We start from the raw sequence: 23,704 nt of genomic DNA, 5'->3' as shown, positions 1-23,704 counted from the left end.
TTGCACTGCAGCATTGGTTATTATAAAATTTAATATCACTATTTTCTGTCTACATACCCAGGAAAGAATACATTTATGATGTACTTTCTTAGAAAAGACAGCACAAATAGACATTTCCCTTCACAGGAACTGCATAAATAATTTTTTAAACGATTTGGTAACTTGTCTGCTACAGTAACTTACCGTAATGCATCAGTCTAGTATTAAGATGTGACATAGGTATTAGACATGGCTATCTTTAGTGTAATATTTTTTCTGGTTAAGCTTTGTCATGTTTAGATATAGGTTACTGCATTTGCTGCTGCTGTTTGCCAGGCATAGTGCTACTAAATTTCACTTTGTATTATTGTGTTAAGCTAGTTTTACTACTGATTTATTTTTCTTGTTGCTGCACATTGGCTCATATTAGTTGTAATGTTGCATTGCTTGGTAATTTAGATTTATTGCAGCTTGCTTTGACAATTTCCATTTTTTTCATTACTGTTTGTGTTAATTGTTTTGTGCTGCTGCATTGCCTCGTCTATTAGTTTAGCATCTGAGCTCAGTAGATTTAAGTTAGCATAAGATGGGGTAGGCCATATAAGAGAACAATTTGTGATGAATTGGAAGAAATGCATTGAGAAGCTAAAAGAAAATGGTTTGGCCAAAAAAGTATTTTGAAAGAGGATATAAACCAAAAAAGTAGGGTTTAGGGACAACAGGTTTAGGTAGGATTTTCTTGGCAATAAATGATGAGGTAAGATAATGGAAAAAATAATGAGGTAAGAAATATGTGAACACATAAACACAGAAAGCACGCTTGGATAGGATTTTTTTGGTGGAAACAAATGTTTAAGTAAGACGAAAGATCCATGGAATGAAGTTTTGGGTTGGACTGCAGTACCAGATGTTACACTGAAAACAAACCCTGCCCTTTCCTCTTGTGTTATTCTGTTATGTGTTTGTGTACTCTTGTATATTTGTGTTCTTCCTGTCTTTATGTGTTTATCTGATGAGAGTTACATTGTAGAATTTTTCTGATAATATGTTATTTACCTTGTAAAGATGTTTAGACAATATTTATTCTGTTCTGTTTTAATGCTCATGTGTGAAGTTGATGTTTCGAAAACTATTCTCATTATTTTATATATTCACTTATGTCATAATTCCTGTAACACTGATGTATCTGTTTATTTCTATTCTTTTGTAAAGCCTGTACTACTACAAATTTATCTGTATTGTTATGTTCTTTAATAATGTATTTTGCACCTTTGTAATTGTATTCTTATGTTATAAAATTGTAATTGACACCAGTTCATCATATTATTAACTTGTAAGTTCCATTTCACTGCACACGTTTCTGTTGGTCATAGTATATGGACAATATGTGAGAAGTAGGGACTGTTAGTGTTTGCACATGTGTTAATAATTCAGCAAGGGACTGGATAACAGCATTGCTGGTTCTAAGGACAATTCCAAAAACTTTGTGAGTGCACAAGTGGTGGTTATGGACTTGCTATATTGTCCGCAAGACTCTTCGATGGTGATTGTGCACCTGCACAGTCGCAGCAGATGGCTGCTGGCCATCTCTACAAGGACTACAGTGGGTCTACACCTTTGATGATCCACCAATACCATTATTTCTACAAGGACTACAGTGGGTCTACACCTTTGCTGACTCACCAGTACCATTATTTCTACAAGGACTGCAGTGGGTCTGCACCTCTGGTGGCCCACCAGTACCGTAGTCTCTACCAGGACTACAGTGGGTCTGCTCTGTGATGACCTACCTACCAATATTCTTCAAAACTTCGAATGACTATGCTGTGGGTTTTCTCTGTTGTGACCCATTACCTGTCTGCATGTCAAGAGTCAGCATTGTCTTTCTGTTGGAAGGACAACACTACTTCTTCAAGACTGCATGGAAATCCACTACTTCCTTGTGCATTGTATTTTACTGCTCAGACTTTGAGAAAAGAAACGGCAGTTTTACTGTGATGAATGATCAGGACTGTACTTATGAACTGTGAGAAAATTTTAGCTTTTGACCAACATAGTATTAATAAGTGTGTGCATTTGATATCTTTCTTACTGTAATTATGAAAAAAATTTTCAAATCTGTATTGTCCAGTGCCCAAAACAATTTGTAAATTTTTTTGTGGGGAGCATGGGGGCTATGTAACTAGGCTGTTTAGGTTTTCTTATTGGTAACGCCACGTAGCGCTCTGTATCAAAATCACTGGCTGTACTGTGTGCAGTCTGTGGCTAGTTTGCATTGTTGTCTGCCATTGTAGTGTTGGGCAGTTGGCTGTTAACAGGACGTAGCGTTGCGCAGTTGGAGGTGAGCCGCCAGCAGTGGTGGATGTGGGGAGAGAAATGGCGGAGTTTTGAAATTTGTAAGACTGGATGTCATGAACTGCTATGTATATTATGATTTTTCAACACTATTAAGGTAAATACATTGTTTGTTCTCTATTAAAATCTTTCATTTGCTAACTATGCCTATCAGTAGTTAGTGCCTTCCGTAGTTTGAAGTACCCAAAATAAAAACGTTGTGATGTATTGAGGTCACCAACACCAACAAAATCTGTCAAACCTGAAAGGCTGCTACCAACGTCGACCGCAGCAAGATGGCACTCATTGCGATCCTCCCATCAATTGCAGTCATGGCTGGGGAAGAAAACTGACCCTTACCAGTGTAGCTGGAAGAAAAACTTATCAGGATTTTTTCCCGTGACGATGACGAAAGATGCGGTACCACACACGCTACTGAAGGTTGTTTCCTACGCTTGCAAAACAGAATGCACAGCAGTATCTGGGTGTCACAGGTCTGGACTGATCTGTTCCTCGACGTGCAAACACTACTATGGCTTATATTGCGAGAACGCCTCAAAAACTGAACTCTACGAGGATGAGGAAGAGATCGAAGATACATTCCGGGACGAGTGAGTTGTTGAAGGTGCCGCAGTCGATGCTGAAGATCGGATGCTATACCAGGATCTGCCGCAGTCTTTCATACAAACTCGATAGATCTGAAATTTGACGAAATTTGTATCTTGATGTAGAAATTGTGTCTTTTTAATATTTTCATACGCTTTTATCTGCTTATTTGTACAAATTTTTAGATTACTCATACCTAAATACATATAGGCCATTGTTATGTACTTGGTTTCTATTTTAACAACCCACTCTTATCAGTTAAGGTATGGATAAAAATGAATAAAAATATACATGAATGAAGGAAATTAAGAAGATATACGGAGAAAACACGTATGTGTGCTTCTTTAGACAGCCGTCGTCTCACTGGAAATTTCATTTCATTGAGTAACTTTCACTTACAAAAAAACAAAAAAAAAAAAAAAACAAAGAATATGGCATTACTTTGGTTTGCAGGAGTATGAACGCTTAATAGTACCTAAAACTGGGAAAGTAGATGCTTTTGTGACATGAAATTTCATGGTCTTGGGAACAGGACATTTTTCATTTGGAGTAGTCGTTTCTGAGTTACAGGTGATGGAGCCGACGTTTTAGCCACCTTGATAAAATTGAGCGAAATTTGACAGCTGATTGCGGCCAAGCGGCTGCACTGATGTTAGCATTTAAGTAAGTCACTGGATGCAAAATTTAAAGCTCTTTTATTTTGGTTATAGTAAAATTTTCAGTAAGAAACATATTTTCCGAGCAATAGACGAAAATCTGAAAAAGTGGCAAAAGTTCTTGGTTTTTTTGGTCACAATAAGTTATCCCGAGGGTTTTGGAGGTCGAAAACTTGGATCCTGCATAATCTCAGTTACATGCAAAAAATAAAAAAATCTTCTGCTTTGTTTCTTGCAAGCAAAAAGTAGCCTGTTACTGGATTAACCGACATAATATTTATTTTGAAACTTAGGAAGTTTTGCGGGATAACTATTGGTCAGCCTCAGAATATCAGCTTAAAGATAAATAGATGCACCGGAACTCAGTTTAAAATAAGAGAAGTGCTGGAAGGAGTAAAGTTCAGCCGGCCGGAGTGGCCGTGCGGTTATAGGCGCTACAGTCTGGAACCGCGTGACCGCTACGGTCGCAGGTTCGAATCCTGCCTCGGGCATGGATGTGTGTGATGTCCTTAGGTTAGTTAGGTTTAAGTAGTTCTAAGCTCTAGGGGACTGATGACCGCTGTAGTTAAGTCCCATAGTGCTCAGAGCCATTTTGTAAAGTTCAGTTAGTAACGGTGACCAAAGCCAACCTCAGTGAAGATTAGTCCGGATTCTACAGAAATGTAATAGCACGTGACGCATTGGTAATTCTTAAATTCATCATAGAAGATAGTTTAAAAAACGGCTAACCTACATTTAAAACATTTGTAGATTTAGACAAACATTTTGACAATGTTGTCTGGGATACACTCTTTGAAATTATGAAGATATTATCGCTAAAGTACAGAGAGAAAAAGGCTATATACACCATATACAGAGTCGACGTAGATGAATGGAGTGAGATAGGGATGTAGGCTACACCCCCCTACCCCCAGTCTTATTCAGTATATATACTGATCAAACAGTAAAGGAAACCAAAGAGAAATTGGCGAAGCGAATTAAAGCTCAAGGAGGAAGAATAAAAGCTGCAAGGTTTGCATATGAAAGGACTTGGAAGATTAATGGAATGGAATGCATACTGCCATGAAAATAATTTACAAGATGAGCACCAATGTAAGCAAAAAACGGCAACGGAATGTAGTCTATTTACAACGGGCGATGCTGAGGGGAATCGATCAGGGAATGAGAACTGAAAGCAGCAGACGAGTTTCGCTATTTGGCTGGAGTAGAGAAGATATAAAATGCAGAAATGTCAGAAAGTTTTTTCTGAAGGTATCTGCCTGGAGTGTAGACTTCTGGAAAAGTGAAACGTGGCTGGCAGACGTACAGATAAGAAGAATTCAGTTCTACAAAGAAGCTGACTCAAGATTGGATAGGTATATAAGCTAACTAAATACGCGTTATTTATCGAGTTGGGGAGGAAAGAAGTTTCTGACATGGCTTGGATTAAGGAAGGGATTGGTTAACACGAAACATCCTAAGTATCAACGGAATCGTCAGTTTCGTAGCGGAGGGAAGCGCGGCAGTTGAAAATTGTAGAGGAAGACTAATGCTTCGGTATAGTTCAAGAAAATCCAAGTGGATGTAGGCTGCGATAGTTATGCAGACGTAAACATGCTTGCACAGGATAGACTAGCATGAACAGCTGCCTCAGATCCGTCGTAGTACTGAAGACCACATCTACCGTTAGAGAAAGAAACTGCTTATGTGACAGATAATCCGTTAACGTGCGTGAAAATTAGATTACAAAGAAAGGTGAATTTTATACCACGAAATATATGAAAATAAACAAGCGATCAAAAGAACATAGCCCTACACCATCTTTGACACTGAGAACGTGGTATAATGCTGTATCAGAGCGTCTGGAAACCTGAGTCAGAGAGCACAATACATTCTCGATGGGACTACGTGCAACGGAGAGACGATTTTCACAGCCTTTTTTACTTCATAGTATAATGCTTACTATCTGAGTCTGTAAAGCACACTGACCTACAAACTTTTCCTGATCAAACTGTCACATAGAGCAGTACTGACGTCTTGTCTCCAGCTGTAAAAGAGAAATTAGCGACCTCTAAGAGCATACACCTGCATGCGATTTCATGCTGCTAGAACAATGAGCAATAAACTGCTCTCGTATCGTCAGATACGATGAAACGAATCTCCACAGCCATCTTGTTTGCCGTACATTTGCTCGCAAACCGTCGCGCGTATTACTCAGCCGTGAGCAACCGATTTGTCTCTCCTATAAACATCTTCTCAGACATTTATAGCGCAGTGCATAAGCTCACGCCGCGTGCACCTTTCTCACACGTAGGTGACTCTACTATTGATCGTGCCATAGGCCTTGTCTTACGCGATTCACTTGTGGCAACACAATAGCCTTATCGTTTGACTTAGGACATCTCAGCAACAGTACCCGTGTTCTTAATAGTAGATCAGTGTTCCTCCACCGCTTGTCTTCCATAAGGATGTGTTCTGCAAACGCCTCCACCGTTCTTTGTCTTCAATTAGTAGCTTACGGTTTTTACGAGGGCTGTTCAATAAAGAATGATCATAATTTTTTCTTGACGACATACTTTTACTCATCCTCATAATTTTGATAGTCATTCTCAAAGTAGTCTCCTACGAATGCGGTGCACTTGCCCCAGCGGTTCTGCCAGTCTTCAAATACGTGCTGGAAACCATTGTTTGAGAGGTCCTTCAAAATCTCCTCCGCAGCCTTCACCACTGCTTCTGATGATTGATAATGCCTCCCACGAAGGCCTTCTTCGCGTTAGGGAATAGAAAAAAGTCACATGCGGCTAAATGCGGACTATAGGGCGAGGGGTGCACTTCACGTTGATTTCTGCAAGATATTCAGCAACAACACTGGCAATATGTGGCCGCGCATTATCACCCTGCAGCATCTAGCCTGCTTCACGGAAATGTCGTCTTTTGCGCCTGGTATGGACTTGCAATGTTTTCAGGACATCCCTGTTGTATCGTCCAGTTACTGAGGTGTGTTCAGGTACAACATGCTGAAAACCCATTCCATGAATATCAAAGAATGAGACGACCGTAACTTTCCCAGCAGAAGCAAACACTTTTGCGTTTTTTGGTGTTGGTGATGGAGGAGATTTCCACACTAACCTTTGCTCTTTGCTCTCAGGATCAAAATTAGCCAAGTTTCATCAGCAGTGATTACATTTGACAGAAACTCCGGATCTTCCTCTAACATCAACTTTAACTGCATGCAGACCTGCACGCGAATGTCCTTTTGTTCGGAAATCAACGGTCTTGGAACCTATAGCGCACAAAAACGTCTGATGTGTAATTTTTCTGTCACCAATGTGTGGGTGGCACCCAATGAAATGTTCAGTATTTCACAAAGTGATCTTAAGGTAATTCGTTGATCCTTTCTCACAATGACAGTAGCAGTGTTGATGTTTTCTTCCGTTAGAGTAGTAACTGGAGCACTCGGTCGACCTTCCTTTGAAATTGATTTTCTCCCCTCTTTGAACATTTTAAACCACGTTGGAGCTGTGCTGTAGGGAAGAACAGACTCTCTACAGGCCTCCTGTAATATTGCATAGGCCTCAGCTGAAGATTTGTTGAGACGAAAGCAGAATTTCAAAGCCGCATATTGTTCCTCGCGTCTTACTTCCATGGCAGTGGTAGGCGATACTGAACGTGTCTGACCTTACCTACCTCTCACAGACGGGATTCAGGCGTCCTAATAATGAAACTACTACGGCGCGTTTGTTACACATTAAGCTAACAGAATATCATAAGGTTAAATTTTAGCGCGAGGAATTATGACCATAAAAAATGATGATCGTTCTTTATTGAACAGCCCCCGTAAATAAAAAACATAAATAATTATTTCAGTTTTCAGCGATATCACAATACCAAAACCAATATTTTCCCAGGCGGCGGAGAGCTCTATTCTGAACCATTAAACGATGATATCATCTGAAACGGGGTTTCAATTTCTCTCTTAATACTAACGTTACAGCAGCTTCTAACGGTAACTGGCTATTGGACGAGCCTTACGACTGAAACTACGATCGACTGAGTCCAACCCACGTACCAGGTGGTTATAATTAAAGCACAGCTACTCGCGAACGTCCGGTGTGGGCTGTAATTATCGTATAGCAGGGAAACTTGGTAGATATGCTAATGCATTAATGAGAAACTATTTAAGTTGAAAAAAATTAGTTCCAAATTTGGCCAACATGTGTAAATCTAGCGCTGTACGGCACCTCGTCGATGTCTCCATTGCTCATACTGAACAAATTGTGTAAACTGCGCTTAATAATAAAATTAACATTGTGCCTCTCTCACTTGTTTGACCTTTTCTGCCCACATCCCATTCCTAATCTATTACACATGGGAACATTTCTCTACATCATTCCTACCTTCACAGCGCCAAATTTGCACCTGGTGACCAAAGTTGGAACTTATTTTTTTTTTCAGCGTAAATCGATTCCGCATTAATGCATGAGAATACCTACCAAGTTTTACAACCATATGATAATTACAGCCCACAATGCACCTTTGTGCGTAGTTGCAATTAATTATAAGCTACATTATCTATCATGATAGGAGACTACAAAATACGAGGGTCGACTGAAAAGTAATGCCTCCACCTTCGTAACTCTTCACCAGTTGGCAATATTGGTACGCGGCAGGTACTGGCTTGTTCCATAGCCTCTTCTCTACAGCTCCAGTTGGTGGGAAGCCTTAGCATTGAACAGTTGTGTTGTTACAGTGTTAAGTATGGAACCCTGCGCAGACAGTCGCTCAATGCGATTTAAGCAACGTGCAGTCATTGAATCCTTGACAGCAGAAGGTGTCACCCCAAAGGAGATTCATCAGAGAATGAAAGCAGTTTATGGTGGTTGTGTTGATGTGGGTACTGTGCGTCGCTGGGCGAGTAAGTTTAAAGATGTTGAGGCGGGAACATCCAACCTGCGTGACAAACAAAGAGTTGGACGTCCTGTGGCCGCAACCACCGAGTTTCACAAGCAAAATGTTGACAGATAGTTTCATGACGATCGTCGTATCATTCAGAGAGAAATTGCAACCACAATCGGCATTTCACAAGAACGTGTGGTTCACGTTATTGCTTTACTTGGCAATCGGGAGATCTGTGCAAGATGGGTACCCCAGATGCTGACTCCTGAAAGCAACTGGAATCACTCAATAGAGGAAAGTCCACTGGACCTGACGGGATACCAATTCGATTCTACACAGAGTACGCGAAAGAACTTGCCCCCCTTCTAACAGCCGTGTACCGCAAGTCTCTAGAGGAACGGAGGGTTCCAAATGATTGGAAAAGAGCACAGATAGTCCCAGTCTTCAAGAAGGGTCGTCGAGCAGATGCGCAAAACTATAGACCTATATCTCTTACGTCGATCTCTTGTAGAATTTTAGAACATGTTTTTTGCTCGCGTATCATGTCATTTCTGGAAACCCAGAATCTACTATGTAGGAATCAACATGGATTCCGGAAACAGCGATCGTGTGAGACCCAACTCGCCTTATTTGTTCATGAGACCCAGAAAATATTAGATACAGGCTCCCAGGTAGATGCTATTTTTCTTGACTTCCGGAAGGCGTTCGATACAGTTCCGCACTGTCGCCTGATAAACAAAGTAAGAGCCTACGGAATATCAGACCAGCTGTGTGGCTGGATTGAAGAGTTTTTAGCAAACAGAACACAGCATGTTGTTATCAATGGAGAGACGTCTACAGACGTTAAAGTAACCTCTGGCGTGCCACAGGGGAGTGTTATGGGACCATTGCTTTTCACAATATATATAAATGACTTAGTAGATAGTGTCGGAAGTTCCATGCGGCTTTTCGCGGATGATGCTGTAGTATACAGAGAAGTTGCTGCATTAGAAAATTGTAGCGAAATACAGGAAGATCTGCAGCGGATAGGCACTTGGTGCAGGGAGTGGCAACTGACCCTTAACATAGACAAATGTAATGTATTGCGAATACATAGAAAGAAGGATCCTTTATTGTATGATTATATGATAGCGGAACAAACACTGGTAGCAGTTACTTCTGTAAAATATCTGGGAGTATGCGTACGGAACGATTTGAAGTGGAATGATCATATAAAATTAATTGTTGGTAAGGCGGGTACCAGGTTGAGATTCATTGGGAGAGTGCTTAGAAAATGTAGTCCATCAACAAAGGAGGTGGCTTACAAAACACTCGTTCGACCTATACTTGAGTATTGCTCATCAGTGTGGGATGCGTACCAGGTCGGGTTGACGGAGGAGATAGAAAAGATCCAAAGAAGAGCGGCGCGTTTCGTCACCGGGTTATTTGGTAACCGTGATAGCGTTACGGAGATGTTTAATAAACTCAAGTGGCAGACTCTGCAAGAGAGGCGCTCTGCATCGCGGTGTAGCTTGCTGTCCAGGTTTCGAGAGGGTGCGTTTCTGGATGAGGTATCGAATATATTGCTTCCCCCTACTTATACCTCCCGAGGAGATCACGAATGTAAAATTAGAGAGATTAGAGCGCGCACGGAGGCTTTCAGACAGTCGTTCTTCCCGCGAACCATACGCGACTGGAACAGGAAAGGGAGGTAATGACAGTGGCACGTAAAGTGCCCTCCGCCACACACCGTTGGGTGGCTTGCGGAGTATCAATGTAGATGTAGATGTAGAACAGACAGAATCTCACCACCTTACGGCATCCTCCATACATTCATGATTTAGCACCGTGTGAATTCCACCTGTTTCCGATAATGAAAGACGATCTGCGGGGAAATGAAAAAATGAAATGTCGTATGGCTAGGGCCTCCCGTCGGGTAGACCGTTCGCCTGGTGCAGGTCTTTCGAGTCGACGCCACTTCGGCGACCTGCGCGTCGATGGGGATGAAATGATGATGATTAGGACAACACAACACCCAGTCCCTGAGCGGAGAAAATCTCCGGCCCAGCCGGGAATCGAACCTGGGACCTTAGGATTGACATTCTGTCACGCTGACCACTCAGCTAGTGGAGCCGGGCTGCGAGGAAATCATTATGCTTCTGACGAAGACGTTGTGAGAACTGTGAGACTGTGGTTGCGGAAACAGAGTGTCGACTTCTTCTGTGACGGCTTCAGAAAACTTGTCCATCGTTGGCTGAAATGTAACCAGATAGCTGGTGATTATGTGGAAAAGTGAATACTGGTAATTAAAGATCACATTCTAAGGATTATTTCTGCGTTTTATTTATTAAAATATTCCCATCCAGACCCAGTTGACGAAGGTGGAGCCATTACTTTTCTATCAACCGTTGTAACGAACAATATCTATCATGAAAACAAGAAGTTTCGAAGAGTGCTGTCAATATGCAGCTGACAGTGAACCTGCCTGTTATAAAAAAATGTCTGTCATTGCGTGCTCTACAGCTTAACTGATGCAGTTGTCGTTTGTGTTACTAATCGCAGTTCTAAACAGTTTGGTGTCCGTTTTTTGTAATTCCACGCAGCCAACAGAAACAGTTTTCAGACAACAATAATTTCTTCAACTTCCCTTCATCAAATACAAAATGGCATTATGTAAGCAGAGAAACAAAGACAAACAAAATAAGCAAGACCAGGTCCGATCATGCAAGTGAACACGCAATATCGGTAGATGTGAAGATAGTAAATAACACTTTTATCAGTTCGTATAAATACACTTAAAATTCTTGAGAGAAATTAATCTACGACACTGAAACATTCAAGATACTTCCGCAGTAATGCTCCAGAATGACCTAGACCGTTTGGGGTAAATTTAAGGTAGGATTGCCTTGCTAGACAAGTATCGTGCTAGCTGGCGGCATGATGTGGGCCATCATGGCGTACTTGCACCCACTCACCTGTTGAAGTTGAAGTGTTGGCAGAAGAGCCAACAACGTGTTGCTAGAGGAGGCCGAAATGCACGCTTTTAAAGCTCACGCAGTCTGGCGTGAGGTCTGTAACAAGGTAAAGTAATTATCCTATAAAGAAAAGAACGTAGTTCTTGGAATCCTTAACTTTAATCCACAATTGCAGAACATCGCTCTTGATGATACATGCTTCACATAATAAATATCAGTTGAATACGGCGCCTTGCTAGGTCGTAGCAAATGACGTAGCTGAAGGCTATGCTAACTATCGTCTCGGCAAATGAGAGCGTATTTGTCCGTGTAGCTTCGCTAGCAAAGTCAGCTGTACAACTGGGGCGAGTGCTAGTACGTCTCTCTAGACCTGCCGTGTGGTGGCGCTCGGTCTGCTATCACTGACAGTGGCGACACGCGGGTCCGACTTATACTAATGGACCGCGGCCGATTTAAAGGCTACCACCTAGCAAGTGTGGTGTCTGGCGGTGACACCACAGAAGTACAGATAATGATAGTTCTTTGACGTATGTAATCAGATCGATTTCTTTGGCAGTCAATTTCTTGCATTCCATAAAGGATACGGATAATACACGCTTGATAACAAGCGTGCCTCAGATCTTCATGCACGATATCGCTCTCAGTTATGCGTGGTGTTAATCTCTAATCGGTTTAACACTGAATCTTCCTTCGCTATATTCCAAACTTAAAGGATATTCGCCGGGGAAACGACGTGTTGCTATACAAATAAAGGTTGGATCTGACAATGACGTGGTACACGTCCTGAAACTAATAATCAAGACAATCCAGTTGTGGCGACGTTGAGTGTTGACGGAATATATCAGTTAGTATGGCACTCTTTGTGTTGACGGGTATACAGAACATTTAAAAACTCTTCACATGGGCGGTGGAATCTTCAAAGGTGTGTCAACATTAAAGTGAGGGCCAGATGTCTGTCATCCCAGGTTCACATTTTGTTGTTCTCTGTCGAGTTTGACTCTTTCCACCTCTCTTCGCATCGTGTTCTGCATATACAATACTGTAGCATCACGTTACTTCGTAAGGGGTGCAAGTTTATGATTTTGTAAACCACGCCGATGGAGCCTCACCTCTCACACCCATGAAAGCTACATACGTAGATTAGCGAACATACAGTCAGGTCACTATTTAACATGACCTGAAGTAAGACACGCCGAAGATGACACAATAATGGTCACAGCAATAGGAATGGGTTTAAGTGCACCAAATTTCTGAAAGAGACCAAAGAATTAATCCAGTTCAAAATTATACGAAACGCTCATGGTGAGATTTAGCATGTGAAAAAACACTGCACGAACGAAAAAACGCATTCCTGAAATATAACAGAAAAAGAACACAAAAAATGAGACGTGGGACGACAAGTGGCGAAAAACCGTCAAACAAATCAGGAGAAAGTACCTTAAGGAATAATTGCGTTCCACTGCAGAAGATTTCCGTAATTACAACACCAAAGATTACTACAGGACTTCCACAGGAAGGATCAATGTATGTAGGTATCTATCAAAATTTATGCCTCAGAAAATAGAATGAAAACTCGCACACGCACACCAGATATCTCTCTTGGATTATCTCCTATGTTCTGAATTCTCAAGAAACACTTTTCAAGACTCTCTTAAGATATTTTCACCGTCACTCACATATAATCTCCTCCATCTGCACAAGAAGAAATCCAGGGATATATTCATAGAGACAAAAAATAGCGAAGACAATATTAGTGGAGATTTACTGAAGAACTTCGTACAGATTTCCCTCAAAGAACTCCCATAAATCTTTACAGAAATCTCCCAAAAAGAGTAACACTAGACTTCCTGCAAATGTGCCCTCATTCACCCACTGCACAAAACGGCGGACAAAACAAGTATCAACGACTGTCAAAGAATCTCTCTCCTTCAATTATAAAAATTTCTCGCCCTATTTCCCTAAAAAAAAAAAAAAAAAAAACAAGATAATTGGTGCATACCGAGATGGATTTTGTTCTGTTCGAATAAAGTCTGACACAAGGCAGTAGCAAGTAGCTCTGTCAATTCGTCCTTTGTTATCTTAAAAAAAAGTACTATTCCACCCACAGGAAATCTCTCTTTTCCATCCTAACAGAACAAGGACTTGATACAAGAACTCGGAACGTAAATAAACACTCACGAAACAAGTTCTAAAGTTAAGTTTCTTGACCAAAACATTTGATTCCTCCCTGATCCAAAGTGGCCTCCTGAATGGAGACCGTGTCTATTTTATGGACATATCCATAAACACCTGCCTACAAAATTTTAGCATAAATGGAAAGATTGTCACCTGTTATATAAAAAATTTTGCCAACAAACGTTTTAGACTGTACAGAAGAGATGAAAAGAAGCTCTGTTTTATATGAAAACACTGTGACTGGTCCGCCATTTCCTTGCTAGGCGTCTATGAAGGTTTTGGCGACAGTTATGTTCAGAGGGGAGTTTCAAATTGCCGTGTGATGAATATTATTTTAGAGATGTTGCTGACAATGTCGTCCTTTTACATTAAGACACAATTCATACCTGCATGCTAACAGGCTCAAAATAACCAGTTCTACATAAATATCTCGGAAATTTAGAGAGAAACTCGCACTGATAAAAAAAATATGCAAATAGGAAGGGCAGTCAGAGAACAAAACTGCGACCATATAGGAACAAATTGGACTGAAAAAATTAATTTCACGGTGAAAAATCCTGCAAGAAGTAGATGAAAATTCATGTTTCACTTTTTTAATTAGTCAACGGCTTAGTCGATAATTAACGTCATATTTCTGTTTATACGAAAGTGCTCGTGGCCGAAACAGGTAGCCGCAAACGGCTGCTCTAGAAAGCTGCTTCACGGGAGACATCCTGATTCCTGCCGACAACGTACGTCGGGTTCTTAAACTCTACGGCATTCGTTATGCAGCTCTGCTAGCCGAGCACAAAGGAAGCTAGTCTGTAACTAATGCAAAATTTCTCCGTATACAGGAATGACGGCTGTGGGAAGTAAGGTGCTTCCATACAATCATTTTCCTCTTAATCCACTACTGAAATTCTTGTGTATTTTGAGACCAACATGATCCGTTTCGACAGAACAGCTCCATGGAATATTTACGGTGTATTAACTTAGGATTACTGGACGTAAGCAGCTATGAAAACAAACCTCTAGAGCTATTAGAGGAGATAAAATGAAACACTCTTGTTATGTGACACAAATCTCATAGATGCACCGCTTCCCCGCTAGGGGTCCTCGCAGAATTTGACGCTCGACGTCCCTCACAGCAACGTTTGCAGTTGTTCTGATTGCTTCGTTGCAACACGTTGACAATGGAATCTGATCAGCAACGCGGGTACATCTTACCCTTAGCAGTGGCAAATCTTCATTAGTGCTAGAAGTGTCCACGTCTCTGAATAAACAGTTCAGTTCGCGGAGAATTTTCTCGTTGTTGGCAATATTCATTCGAATATGGTACAGGTTCCCTCTAGACAACGGTAATATATGCAGGTGTACGATTCTGGTGCTGCCAGCTTTTACGTTCATTCGGAACAAGTTAGTGAAATGGACATATGATAAAAATGACAAATTTCACATTGTGTGACTATTAGTTTCCTTGTATCCCTTCATATTCTGCCTCAATTTGTATACATCGCTTTGTTGATGGGACAATAATCAGTTTGCGAAATTTCAGAAGGGCCAATTCTTACGTTCTTCCATATTCGCATTCATATGAGCTTGTAAGTTTTCAGACTTTTATCTTCAAAACTTATACTGACCGTGACCATTCCCTTGTTTATAGCTTACTTCGTTCTTTGAGGATTAGAGACGCCCCTTGTTTAAATTAGCAGCACTGCACGGCGCTAATTTATGAGAGACGTAACAGTGGCAGACAGAGGTTAACTTCATACACTCCTGGAAATTGAAATAAGAACACCGTGAATTCATTGTCCCAGGAAGGGGAAACTGTATTGACACGTTCCTGGGGTCAGATACATCACATGATCACACTGACAGAACCACAGGCACATAGACACAGGCAACAGAGCATGCACAATGTCGGCACTAGTACAGTGTATATCCACCTTTCGCAGCAATGCAGGCTGCTATTCTCCCGTGGAGACGATTGTAGAGATGCTGGATGTAGTCCTGTGGAACGGCTTGCCATGCCATTTCCACCTGGCGCCTCAGTTGGACCAGCGTTCGTGCTGGACGTGCAGACCGCGTGAGACGACGCTTCATCCAGTCCCAAACATGCTCAATGGGGGACAGATCCGGAGATCTTGCTGGCCAGGGTAGTTGACTTACACCTTCTAGAGCACGTTGGGTGGCAGGGGATACATGCGGACGTGCATTGTCCTGTTGGAACAGCAAGTTCCCTTGCCGGTCTAGGAATGGTAGAACGATGGGTTCGATGACGGTTTAGATGTACCGTGCACTATTCAGTGTCCCCTCGACGATCACCAGTGGTGTACGGCCAGTGTAGGAGATCGCTCCCCACACCATGATGCCGGGTGTTGGCCCTGTGTGCCTCGGTCGTATGCAGTCCTGATTGTGGCGCTCACCTGCACGGCGCCAAACATGCATACGACCATCATTGGCATCAAGGCAGAAGCGACTCTCATCACTGAAGACGACACGTCTCCATTCGTCCCTCCATTCACGCCTGTCGCGACACCACTGGAGGCGGGCTGCACGATGTTGGGGCGTGAGCGGAAGACGGCCTAACGGTGTGCGGGACCGTAGAGCAGCTGCATGGAGACGGTTGCGAATGGTCCTCGCCGATACCCCAGGAGCAACAGTGTCCCTAATTTGCTGGGAAGTGGTGGTGCGGTCCCCTACGGCACTGCGTAGGATCCTACGGTCTTGGCGTGCATCCGTACGTCGCTGCGGTCCGGTCCCAGGTCGACGGGCAAATGCACCTTCCGCCGACCACTGGCGACAACATCGATGTACTGTGGAGACCTCACGCCCCACGTGTTGAGCAATTCGGCGGTACGTCCACCCGGCCTCCCGCATGCCCACTATACGCCCTCGCTCAAAGTCCGTCAACTGCACATACGGTTCACGTCCACGCTGTCGCGGCATGCTACCAGTGTTAAAGACTGCGATGTAGCTCCGTATGCCACGGCAAACTGGCTGACACTGACGGCGGCGGTGCACAAATGCTGCGCAGCTAGCGCCATTCGACGGCCAACACCGCGGTTCCTGGTGTGTCCGCTGTGCCGTGCGTGTGATCATTGCTTGTACAGCCCTCTCGCAGTGTCCGGAGCAAGTATGGTGGGTCGGACACACCGGTGTCAATGTGTTCTTTTTTCTATTTCCAGGAGTGTATTTTAAGGATTTGGAATATTAGCCTACTGTGTAAAATATGGAGCTTAAAGAGACAATCCATTGCGAAACATTTGTAGATTTTTAATGTTGCTTATTCATGATTAAAGCGGCATTCACATTAAGGTGGGTACGCATACTAAAACAATAATGTTTCCATAACAGTCATGAGAAGAACAGTTGTAAAAAAAACTCGGATTTATTACAATAACTGGGTTCAGTAAAGGAGACGAGTCCTTGAATATTTAACACACAATCTTGCCAGAAGGTAATGGAAGATTTTGTTTATTTACAGCCTCGTCATACCTGCACTCCGTGGAGGTGCGGGTACATGACGCGTTGCCTACTATGGAAGTATTAAAAGATGACTAGGCGGGTGCTCACTCTCCATGGCCAGCAGTCGTGCCAATACTGCGTGTCTGATTGTGTCAAATAATCAGTGGTGAGTAGACGAAGTAGCTTCGTCTGATTATGACACTAACTAAAGTTACTGAAGGGGATTTTCGATTTAATTTATTTTATTAACTGTGAAGTATGGTGAACCCAACCGTGCTGGTTGGGAAGAATTTCAGTGTCAGCCACAATATCTTCTATTTGCTGATAGTGTAAAGTAAATTTGGTTATCGTTTACAGATTTATTAATTTTTAAGTTCCAAACATACGGAAAATGAAACTTGTAGAAATGTTTGTTAACGTTTTTCTATAAATGTAAAGAATTTATTCAGTTTTATCAATGAACGTAGAGAAGTCTAGGTAATTGATCTGTATGGGTATATACGCAGAATCCCAGTGAAGACTGCAACCTATCATTTGTTATGGAAGAATTTTTATCAATGCTAAATTATGGCCTTAAGCACCTCAAAAGGGTGGTGGAAGAGTGACACTACAATCTCATTTTGTGACGAAATGAGTACATATATTAAGAATTTTGTGGCGGCGTTCGTAGCGACAAACAATTCGCTGTAGAAACGGCTTACGAAGTCACCGCCACACTTTTAATAGCGGGCCGACCGGTCCGCTGGAACAGTGAACAGAAAGATGAAAACCCAAACACTCTGATTAAATAAAAGTCGGTACTTATCTTTATTAACGAAGATACAGAAACACAGTAGTGAACTCCGTGTCTACAGAAATCTGTCTAGTTCGAGTCGGAGCGGCTAGGTCAGCGTCGGCTGACGACAAACAACAACTCTGCTGCGATGAACACACAACTGACTAGCAAGTACACAATTCGGTGGCGAGTATACAACTGAGCGGCGAATACAGAACTGTCCTAGCGCTCGCGACTCCAGCGCTTAACCAGAAGCCAGCGGTGGCGCGCGCAGACTTGCGGCGATTTCCTGTCTCGCTGGCGCTGCTTATGCGGACGGCGTCCGGACTTTGATGCTGCCAACCTTTTGGCAGCGGGCTCGGGTGGCATTACTGGCTAGGATATAACAAAGAAAGTCATAGCTAAAATAAAATCTATTGTTTAATATAAACCCTCACACAAAACAAGCGCAGTAGTTGCACTGAAGTATAACACGAGCATGTTTAATAACACCCTATTCATTGACAGAATATCACAAGGACATGAAACAATTACAAGTAACTAAGGTTGGCGAAAATTCAAGTGAGGCATCGATAGGTAGGATACTACATTATTACAACACTAATCCGTTTATGCAATCTGACGACAGAGGTTGCTAAGATATTTAATAAAATTACGCATGCCAAAAAAGCATTTCCTCCTGCTCATTACTGAGTACATTGTGTCCTACACACGCCGAAACCGATTGCAAATCTTACCATTTTTTCACAAAAGCGTCGTTGTGTTGTCCGCCAGTGTTGTTCGCCTGTAGGCGGCCACTGTGCATCAAAAAAGCAACCTAACGCAAATTTTACATCAGGCTGCAGTTGGAGCTGCAAAGTGGAGTGACTACTTTTGACAGCGAACTGTGCGACCAGAACTGGAAGCGATTCTCACTAGTAGCGGCCGAAGTGCCTCTTTAGTTCCTCCTGTCTTCCCTCGTACTATTCGCCCCTTCTTCAAGAGCCAATCATAGCATCATGAGCAGTCATCGAATGACAAGTGTCAGTTCTCCTGGAGCGTTCTCCCACTTCTCAATAATTTTCCAAAACTGTTACGTCAGACCAGGCTGACTGATAAAATTGCCGCATTTTCGTACCAAGACGCCTACAGCTAAAGAGAGGAATACGTTTTTGCTCTGTCATGTCGGTGCCTCAAAGAATCGCGTTATTGCGTTATAGCACGTTGTTTTCTACGAGCCTCCTAAGATTCCTATCCGCTCTATGTATATGATGGGCTAGCTATATGTTTTTGAGACGAGAAAGTTGCCGTCTCACACTTGTAGAAGCCGCACATCTCGGCTGCCGTGTTCTGCTGAGAGCGTACAGCCATAAATACCTGTAGCTTTCGCAAAGCTTGCATAGTGTTCCCCGGCGTATTGCTCTTCTATCGGCAGACTGGCGCCGTCTTCTCTGCAATCTCCGCCCGAGGCTCGTTGTTTTACACCTTACGGGACCTTTACAACGCCCTCGCAGCCTTAGGAACGTGGTAAAGGCAGTCATCTCGTGCCGGATTCCAAAGACTCACCTGTGTGTGTCTGGACGGCGCCGGCGTAACTACCTTCCGCATTGTGTCAACTCGCGACAGGCGTCCCCTCTTACTGTCCAGTACAGGCAGCGGCCTACGGAGGACGCTGTCCTACCTGGAGTCGGCATCTCCTTTTACAACATGCGCTAAGTTAATGGTGCTCTTAAGTACTCTTGATCTGCTGTTAGTCTGCGAAATTGCGGGACCAGCCAAACGTAATTCTCAGGAAATAAAACGTCACATATTGGCAGCCACTATCCGATAATCTTTAAAAAAAATAAAGGAATACTCTATATACTGATAGTGTGAAAGTCGACAAAACTATCCGTTTCGCTGTCTTTCACAGTAACACTCTACCGTTTGTTATTACCCAGACAGCAGTTTGTCGAAGGTACAGGGTGACAATTATTGAAACATATGAAAAAAAAGCGTGAATAAGGTACAAACAATGGCGTGCGCACACTTTGTTCAACATGTAAACGTCACTACAGATATTCGGATTTAGGCTAGGACATCTTCGATATGCCTGCCATCATTGACGACGATGTGGCGCTGACGAATATCGAAATTCTGCATGACCCTCTGAATTGTCGGAACATCGATGCTGTAGATGACCTCCTGAAAGACTGTTTTCAGTTCAGCAATGCTTTTGGGGCTATTGCTGTTCACCTTGTCTTTAATATAGCCCCACAAAAGGAGGCCACATGTGTTCAGATCTGGGTACCCCAGAGCCAGAATGCGGTCCCCAAAGTACTCCTCCAGGACATCATACACTCTCCTGTTTCGGCGGGGTCGAGCTCCGTCTTACATCAACCATATCTTGTCGAAATAAGGGTCACTTTGGATAATGGGGATGAAATGATATTCCAAAACTTTCACGTGCCGTTCGGTAGTCACCGTGGCGTCAAGGAATATCGCACCGATTATTCCGCGACTGGACGTTTCACACTACACAGTCACCCGTTGAGGGCGAAGAGAATTCTCGATCGCGAAACGCGGATTCTCAGGTCCCCCAAATGCATCAGTTTTGCTTGTTGACGAACCCATCCAAATGGAAGTGGGCTTCGCCGCTAAATCAAACCATACCCAAGCGCATATTAATTTCCATCATGCTCCGCGGCCAAATGTGCAGTTTGAACGTCCTAGCGCAAACTGTTCAGAAGTTATGACGATTTTATTTCATATAGTTCAATAATTGTCACCCTATAGACTAGTGGGCGTTACATAAATTAGCATGGAAGAGTAAAGAAAGAGGTGATTAATATAACAAAGCAAATTCAGCACTGGAAAGAAGCATTAGAACTTACATAAAAATAGTGACAGTGTGGTAAAAAGAGCGTACAGGATTATAATCATTGGAAGTTTCATCCGGTTGAAACATAAAAATTATGTGGAACATAAAAAACATTCCCTACATAGAAACAAAAAGAAATAATTACCTTTAGGGATTGAAAAAACTACTTTGGATTTACCTTATGACAAACCTAATTACAGGCACGTACGAGGCCATGTACACTGTGTTTCTCTCAGGCAACCAGCAGTAAAAATGAAACGACCAAAGTGTAAAAATACCTACGTATGAAATACTCTAGATCGTTCAGGAGAGATACAAAGAAACACTTTTTTTGTGACAAAAGTATCAGAAGTCCGCCGTTTCATTGCTAGTCAGCCACGAAGGTTTTGACGCCAGGTATGTTGAGGGACAGCGTTCAACTGATTGTGTGATGAATGTTGTTTTAGAGATGTTGCTGAAAGTAACAACCTTCTTACATTAAAATACAAGAGACATATGCGTGCTAAGGATTGTCTGATACGCTCAGAACAACCAGGAGTTTCACGAACAATGGCTTCACCTTTGGGCAAACTAGCAACCAGCTCTTCTGGAGTGCCTATCGGTGCCTCGTACGCCGGATTCTGCAGTTTCCTCCCACAAAAAGAAATCCAGATGAATGAGGTCGGGAGAAGCTGGTGGTCACTGCACTGGTCTACCCCACCCTATCCAAAACTTTAGGGAAATATTGTCTAAATGTTCTCTGACACCAAAGGTAAACTGTGGCGGGGTCACTTCGTGCTAGATCTTTAATAGTTGCCTGATTTAGAGCAGGACTTTCTCCGACTTTTACGGTACGGAACCATTTAACAGAGCAAATTATGATGCAGGTACAGTCCAAACAGATGGTCGGGAACAATACCAGACACATTGATGGTAAATTTCTGTCGAATGTGGAACGCACGAGTGGCCTTAGGATTTTATAACTCCCACGCGTGGCTAACTGTGGAATTAAGTTATACTAACTTCACGAATAAAGCATATTGAAAGTTATTTGCTATCTTCTTGCTTTCCCCGGTATAAAATATCAAGTGTCCATCTATGTCGCTGTGCCGTACAAATGCCGATGCTATGTGATTGTATTGGTAAGTAATTTTTGTGTAAAGTATGTACCATAGCAAAAAGAAACGAAAATGTAGTATTAAAGTCGGTGATAGTAACACAATATCTCGATAATCACAAATAGTTCGACGATCATAGCGCTCTCGTCTAACAAACTGGTCACTTCAAAAAAGTTTTGCGTCACTTCGGTTCCGAGATTTCCGGAACCTGTGCAGAAAATTGAAATAGATATCAACATAAACATCATTTCCGCCCTTTTTATTGCTCATGAAAACCACACACTGCATGCTGTACCACCATACAGCGAGACCTTAAGAGGTGGTGGTCCAGATTACTGTACACACCAGTACATCTAATACCCAGTAGCACGTCCTCTTGCATTGATACATGCCTGTATTCGTCGTCGCATACTATCCACAAAGACATGAAGGCACTGTTGGTCCATATTGCCCCACTACTCAACGGCGATTCCGTGTAGATCCCTCAGAGTGGTTCGTGGATCATATCGCCCATAAACAGCCCTTTTAAATTTATCCCAGGCATGTTCGATAGGGTCCATGGGTCCATGTCTGGAGAACATGCTGGTTACTCTAGTCGAGTCATGTCGTTATCCTGAAGGAAGTCATTCAAAGGATGTGCATGATGGGGTCCCGAATCGTCGTCCATGAAGACGAATGCCTCGCCAATATGCTGCCGATATGGTTGCACTATCGGTCGGAGGATGGCATTCATGCATCGTACAGCCGTTACGGCGCCTTTCATGACCACCAGAGGCGTACGTCGGCCGCACATAATGCCATTCCAAAACAGCAGGGAACCTCCACCTTGCTGCACTCGCTGGACAGTGTGTCTAAGGCGTTCAGCCTGACCCGGTTGCCTCCAAACACGTCTCTGACGATTGTGTCGTGAAGGCATATGCGACACTCATCAGTGAAGAGAACGTGATGGCAGTCCGGAGTGGTCCATTCGGCATGTTGTTGGGCTCGTCTCTACCGTTCCGTATGGCATCGTGGTTGCAAAGATGGACCTTGCCATGGACGTCGGGAGTGAAGCGCATGATGCAGCCTATAGCGCACAGTTTGAATCGTAACACGACGTCTTGTGGCTGCACGAAAAGCATTATTCAACATGGTGGCGTTGCTGTCAGGGTTCCTCCGAGCCGTAATCCGTAGGTAGCAGTCATCCATTGCATTAGCAGCCCTTGGGCGGCTTCAGCGAGGCCTGTCATCGACAGTTCCTGTCTGTATCTCTCCTCCATGTCTGAACAACATCGCTTTGGTTCACTCCGAGACGCCTGGACACTTCCCTTGTCGAGAGCCCTTCCTGGCACAAAGTAACAATGCCGTACCGCGGTATTGACCGTCTAGGCATGGTTGAGCTACAGACAACAAGAGCCGTATACCTTCTTCCTGGTGGAATGGCTGGAACTGATCGGCTGTCGGACACCTTCCGTCTAATAGGCACTGCTCGTGAATTGTTGTTTACATCTTTGGGCGGGTTTAGTCACATCTCTGAATAGTCAAAGGGACTGTGTCTGTGATACAATATCCACAGTCAACGTGTACCTCCAGGAGTTCTGGGAACTGGGGTGATGAAAAACTTTTTTGATGTATTTACATCTACGTCTACATCTATACTCTGGGAACCACTGTGAATTGTATGGCAAAGGGTACGTTGCATTGTACCAGATATTAGGGTTGCCTTCCGGTCCGTTCACGTATGGAGCGCGGGAAGAATAATTGTTTGAGTGCCTTTCTTGGGTGTAGTAAGTATTCTAACCTTATCCTCACGATCCTCATTTCAAGTCGATTCTTGAAACTTTATTAACAGCCTTCCTCGGGATAGTTAACGTCTATCTTCAAGATTCTTCCAGTTCAGTTCCTCCGGTATCTCTGTGACACTCTCTCACGGCGCAAACAAACCTGTGTCCATTCGTGCTGCCCTTCTCTGTATGCGGTCAAATATC

This window comes from Schistocerca americana, chromosome 1, assembly GCF_021461395.2.
Source record: "Schistocerca americana isolate TAMUIC-IGC-003095 chromosome 1, iqSchAmer2.1, whole genome shotgun sequence".
Classification (NCBI taxonomy): domain Eukaryota; kingdom Metazoa; phylum Arthropoda; class Insecta; order Orthoptera; family Acrididae; genus Schistocerca; species Schistocerca americana.
The sequence above is the reverse complement of the archived record's forward strand: the minus strand, read 5'-3'. Positions refer to the sequence as shown.